The sequence below is a fragment of the Cherax quadricarinatus genome, chromosome 86, assembly GCF_038502225.1.
Source record: "Cherax quadricarinatus isolate ZL_2023a chromosome 86, ASM3850222v1, whole genome shotgun sequence".
In the NCBI taxonomy this organism is placed as follows: Eukaryota; Metazoa; Arthropoda; class Malacostraca; order Decapoda; family Parastacidae; genus Cherax; species Cherax quadricarinatus.
The window spans coordinates 15950497-15957073 of NC_091377.1; the positions used below are offsets into that span (position 1 = coordinate 15950497).

General features: G+C 44.3%; 1 protein-coding gene across 2 annotated transcripts in view; it reads right to left on the reverse strand.

Annotated features, from left to right (window-relative positions):
• The window catches only part of LOC128703068 (cytochrome P450 4C1-like), an 87937-nt gene extending 84475 nt beyond the window's left edge, over positions 1-3462 (reverse strand). The window contains exon 1 of one of the 2 annotated variants that reach the window (XM_070103665.1): positions 3266-3461. The gene's annotated coding sequence lies outside the window, so the exon portion shown is untranslated. Of the gene's footprint in view, positions 1-3265 lie in introns of both variants that reach the window. The other variant, XM_070103666.1, reaches the window with a different exon arrangement.
• Between the last annotated feature and the right edge of the window lie 3115 nt (positions 3463-6577).

Below are 6577 nucleotides of genomic sequence, written 5' to 3' on the forward strand. Positions count from 1 at the left end.
CAGATCTTGACATCTTGTCAGATCTTGGCATCTTGTCAGATCTTGGCATCTTGTCAGATCTTGGCATCTTGTCAGATCTTGCATCTTGTCAGATCTTGGTATCTTGTCAGAACTTGGCATCTTGTCAGATCTTGTCAGATCTTGGCATCTTGTCAGATCTTGACATCTTGTCAGAACTTGGCATCTTGTCAGAACTTGGCATCTTGTCAGATCTTGGCATCTTGTCAGATCTTGGCATCTTGTCAGATCTTGCATCTTGTCAGATCTTGGTATCTTGTCAGAACTTGGCATCTTGTCAGATCTTGTCAGAACTTGGCATCTTGTCAGATCTTGGCATCTTGTCAGATCTTGGCATCTTGTCAGATCTTGGCATCTTGTCAGATCTTGGCATCTTGTCAGATCTTGGCATCTTGTCAGATCTTGGCATCTTGTCAGATCTTGGCATCTTGTCAGAACTTGGCATCTTGTCAGATCTTGGCATCTTGTCAGATCTTGGCATCTTGTCAGATCTTGGCATCTTGTCAGATCTTGGCATCTTGTCAGATCTTGGCATCTTGTCAGATCTTGGCATCTTGTCAGATCTTGGCATCTTGTCAGATCTTGGCATCTTGTCAGAACTTGGCATCTTGTCAGATCTTGGCATCTTGTCAGATCTTGGCATCTTGTCAGATCTTGGCATCTTGTCAGATCTTGGCATCTTGTCAGATCTTGGCATCTTGTCAGATCTTGGCATCTTGTCAGATCTTGGCATCTTGTCAGATCTTGGCATCTTGTCAGATCTTGACATCTTGTCAGATCTTGGCATCTTGTCAGAACTTGGCATCTTGTCAGATCTTGGCATCTTGTCAGAACTTGGCATCTTGTCAGATCTTGGCATCTTGTCAGATCTTGGCATCTTGTCAGAACTTGGCATCTTGTCAGATCTTGGCATCTTGTCAGATCTTGGCATCTTGTCAGTTCTTGGCATCTTGTCAGATCTTGGCATCTTGTCAGATCTTGGCATCTTGTCAGAACTTGGCATCTTGTCAGATCTTGGCATCTTGTCAGATCTTGGCATCTTGTCAGATCTTGGCATCTTGTCAGATCTTGGCATCTTGTCAGATCTTGGCATCTTGTCAGATCTTGACATCTTGTCAGATCTTGGCATCTTGTCAGAACTTGGCATCTTGTCAGATCTTGGCATCTTGTCAGATCTTGGCATCTTGGATTGGCATCTTGTCAGATCTTGGCATCTTGTCAGATCTTGGCATCTTGTCAGATCTTGACATCTTGTCAGATCTTGGCATCTTGTCAGATCTTGACATCTTGTCAGATCTTGGCATCTTGTCAGATCTTGGCATCTTGTCAGAACTTGGCATCTTGTCAGATCTTGGCATCTTGTCAGAACTTGGCATCTTGTCAGATCTTGGCATCTTGTCAGGACTTGGCATCTTGTCAGGACTTGGCATCTTGTCAGATCTTGGCATCTTGTCAGATCTTGGCATCTTGTCAGATCTTGGTATATTGTCAGATCTTGGCATCTTGTCAGATCTTGGCATCTTGTCAGAACTTGGCATCTTGTCAGATCTTGGCATCTTTTCAGATCTTGGCATCTTGTCAGATCTTGGTATCTTGTCAGAACTTGGCATCTTGTCAGGACTTGGCATCTTGTCAGATCTTGGCATCTTGTCAGAACTTGGCATCTTGTCAGATCTTGGCATCTTGTCAGATCTTGGCATCTTGTCAGATCTTGGCATCTTGTCAGAACTTGGCATCTTGTCAGATCTTGGCATCTTGTCAGAACTTGGCATCTTGTCAGATCTTGGCATCTTGTCAGATCTTGGCATCTTGTCAGATCTTGACATCTTGTCAGATCTTGGCATCTTGTCAGAACTTGGCATCTTGTCAGATCTTGGCACCTTGTCAGATCTTGTCAGATCTTGGCATCTTGTCAGATCTTGGTATCTTGTCAGATCTTGGCATCTTGTCAGATCTTGGCATCTTGTCAGATCTTGGCATCTTGTCAGAATTTGGCATCTTGTCAGAACTTGGCATCTTGTCAGAACTTGGCATCTTGTCAGATCTTGGCATCTTGTCAGATCTTGGCATCTTGTGAGATCTTGGCATCTTGTCAGATCTTGACATCTTGTCAGATCTTGGCATCTTGTCAGGACTTGGCATCTTGTGAGATCTTGGCATCTTGTCAGATCTTGACATCTTGTCAGATCTTGACATCTTGTCAGATCTTGGCATCTTGTCAGATCTTGGCATCTTGTCAGATCTTGGCATCTTGTCAGATCTTGGCATCTTGTCAGATCTTGGCATCTTGTCAGATCCCATCTTCAATATACTATTCAGTTCAAGTCCAGAAAGTTCATCAGAACGTCAGTAAAGTTGAGAGTGGCAGACAAGTCCAGCATAACTTAATTAAGTAACTGGCCGGATGAAGAATAACTTTAATCACTTAACTTTGTTCTCACTTAGAGCAACTTACAGGATGTAATAAAGTTGGTAGAATTACCGACAATATGTAAAGTAAAAGGACACAAGTGCAACTAATGTGACATTTTATTGTGGCAACGTTTCGCTCTCCAGGAGCTTTATCAAGCTTTATCAACGGCTTGATAAAGCTCCTGGAGAGCGAAACGTTTCCACAATAAAATGTCACATTAGTTGCACTTGTGTCCTTTTAACTTACAGGTTCGTCCTGTCTAACCTGGACTCCTCAGTTGGAAAGGAAACGTTTCAGAAAATATATACTAATAAGCAACAAACAGCAAAATGAAGACAAGTGTATGATGAATACCAGCAGAAGTTAGTAAGAATCATCTGCCATCTTACAGGAAGAAAACACCACCAGTTCTGTGTATCAGTGATCTGTTTCACACTCGTATGATAATAAGGTATTACTGAGCTACCTGGTTACTGCCTATCATGTCTTTCTTACTATACCTTATGTCTTCTGTTTGTATGTTGCAGTTTTCCTATAAAACACCCAGGATATCGGTCTCCATTTAGGATGGCATTTTTTCGAAAGTTCCATGTAGGCAGTGGCTGGAGAGACTGGAGGAGAAGATGAGAGCCTTCTGCTTTACTATCCTTGGCTTATCCGTCTAATAATAGCAGACAGTCCTTTTAAAGAGATGGTAGCAGTAGATATTCTTTCTAAGTAGAGTACCGTCTACAGGATGGATATGGGATATACAATGAACATATTAAATTAACTAACTTGTAGAGAGGTTATTTGTTAATTCTAGTTTGTCTCCCTCCGTCCCTCTCCACTTACCTTAAAGGATAGGATACAGACTAGACGACGCTGAGACACAGTACTGACTCTTCAGTTCTGCAGTTGGTGCTTGCCGAGCTGAACCTTACTGAAGGAATGTGTTGATCCTCCCTGCTGCTCCTCGCTCGCCACACTGACCACTAGACTGACTTTTCAGTCAATTTCACCTTCCTGACGGTATCCTTCCTAGCAACAACCAACAGATGACGTCAGTTCCTGTTGAGCAAGAGAGCCCTTGGTTGGGGGTCTGAACTCTTTATCAGGAGGTGTAGTTAGGTGGGTAGACGGGATTGAGAGAGGTCATTCCTCACCGGACATAAAATGCACTACTTAGATTAATGAAGCGATAACTCACTCGATAACTCACTGTAACATAAAATACCGCCAGGCAGTTGGACACACTATCATGATAAGGGAAATCGAATACCATTAACATTTTTAATAAGACTTTTACCAAGAGGACTGAGTTTTATGGAATATAACTTGCTGAGAGGCAATCTGGTGAAAAAATACATGTGACTTGGATATAATGACCGAGGTTATTTGTAAGATATAGATTTGTAGAAGAAATTGAAAGAAATGCTTCTATAAAACACCAATACTGGAAACCATGTGTATAGCAAAGCTACTCATTCTTGTGAATGTTTGACTCACAAGAGTGTCAGACACAGCAACACAAGAGTGTCAGACACAGCAACACAACAGTGTCAGACACAGCAACACAACAGTGTCAGACACAGCAACACAACAGTGTCAGACACAGCAACACAACAGTGTCAGACACAGCAACACAACAGTGTCAGACACAGCAACACAACAGTGTCAGACACAGCAACACAACAGTGTCAGACACAGCAACACAAGAGTGTCAGACACAGCAACACAACAGTGTCAGACACAGCAACACAAGAGTGTCAGACACAGCAACACAACAGTGTCAGACACAGCAACACAACAGTGTCAGACACAGCAACACAACAGTGTCAGACACAGCAACACAACAGTGTCAGACACAGCAACACAAGAGTGTCAGACACAGCAACACAAGAGTGTCAGACACAGCAACACAAGAGTGTCAGACACAGCAACACAACAGTGTCAGACACAGCAACACAACAGTGTCAGACACAGCAACACAACAGTGTCAGACACAGCAACACAAGAGTGTCAGACACAGCAACACAACAGTGTCAGACACAGCAACACAAGAGTGTCAGACACAGCAACACAACAGTGTCAGACACAGCAACACAAGAGTGTCAGACACAGCAACACAACAGTGTCAGACACAGCAACACAACAGTGTCAGACACAGCAACACAACAGTGTCAGACACAGCAACACAACAGTGTCAGACACAGCAACACAACAGTGTCAGACACAGCAACACAACAGTGTCAGACACAACAACACAACAGTGTCAGACACAACAACACAACAGTGTCAGACACAGCAACACAACCGTGTCAGACACAACAACACAACAGTGTCAGACACAGCAACACAACAGTGTCAGATACAGCAACACAACAGTGTCAGACACAGCAACACAACAGTGTCAGACACAGCAACACAACAGTGTCAGACACAGCAACACAACAGTGTCAGACACAGCAACACAACAGTGTCAGACACAGCAACACAACAGTGTCAGACACAGCAACACAACAGTGTCAGACACAGCAACACAACAGTGTCAGACACAGCAACACAACAGTGTCAGACACAGCAACACAACTGTGTCAGACACAGCAACACAACAGTGTCAGACACAGCAACACAACAGTGTCAGACACAGCAACACAACAGTGTCAGACACAACAACACAACAGTGTCAGACACAGCAACACAACAGTGTCAGACACAACGACACAACAGTGTCAGACACAGCAACACAACAGTGTCAGACACAGCAACACAACAGTATCAGACACAGCAACACAACAGTGTCAGACACAACAACACAACAGTGTCAGACACAGCAACACAACAGTGTCAGACACAGCAACACAACAGTGTCAGACACAGCAACACAACAGTATCAGACACAGCAACACAACAGTGTCAGACACAGCAACACAACAGTGTCAGACACAGCAACACAACGGTATCGTGGTACAGAGAACAGAGAGCAATTTCATTGCTTAAATAATAGTTATTAGTGAGAAAGGTTGGATTCCAGAGAGACTTGCTAGCTTGGGCCAGTAGGCTTGCTGCAGTGCTCTGTAGTTCTTGCATTCTTACTTCTACTAGTAAACCTCGGCCTCTGCTGTATCTTCACCAACTTCCAACTCACCTTCGACAATATTTAAGACACCATTCTCACGCTTCAGCTTTATTTTTTCCAAGGTAGAGGGACTGATTACATCATCTTTACCTCGCCACTACTGCTGTCAACAATACATTCTCCTCTGTATCTGCCTGTTGAAACCTACCTCATAGCGGAATCTTTCAACAGTGAACGTACCCAGCTGTTACACATTTACTCACCAGTTTCTCGGTATTCTACATTATTTTCAACATACCTGGAGTATACCAGGTATGTTGAATCAGGCCTCATGGTGGATCAGGACCTGATCACATCATACAGGCTGTTGCTGTTGGCCGCACGCAACCCGACGTACAAACCACAGCCCGGCTGGTTAGGTACTGACTTTAGGTGCTTGTCCGGTGCCTTCTTGAAGACAACCAGGGGTCTTGAAAACAGCCAGGGGTCTTGTAGACAGCCAGGGGTCTTGAAGACAGCTAGGGGTCTCTTGAAGACAGCAAGGGTTCTTGAAAACAGCCAGGGGTCTTGTAGACAGCCAGGGGTCTTGAAGACAGCTAGGGGTCTCTTGAAGACAGCAAGGGTTCTTGAAGACAGCCAGGGGTCTTGTAGACAGCCAGGGGTCTTGTAGACAGCCAGGGGTCTTGAAGACAGCCAGGGGTCTTATAGACAGCCAGGGGTCTTGTAGACAGCCAGGGGTCTTGAAGACAACCTGGGGCCTATTGGTAATCCTCCTTATCTATGCTGGGAGGTAGTTGAACAGTCTAGGGCCCCTGACACTTACTGTGTTGTCTCTTTTCGAGCTAGTGGTACCCCTTCTTTTCATTGCTGGAATGTTGCATCTCCTGCCGAGTCTTTTGCATTCACAGGAAGTGATTATATTCCAATTGAATATAATCATGTATCTCAACACAATAAGTGTCCGGGGCCCAAGACTATTCAAATGCCTCCCAGCATACATAAGGGGGGATTACAAATAGACCCCTGGCTGTCTTCAAGAAGGAACTGGACAGGCACTTAAAGTCAGTACCTGACCAACCGGGCTG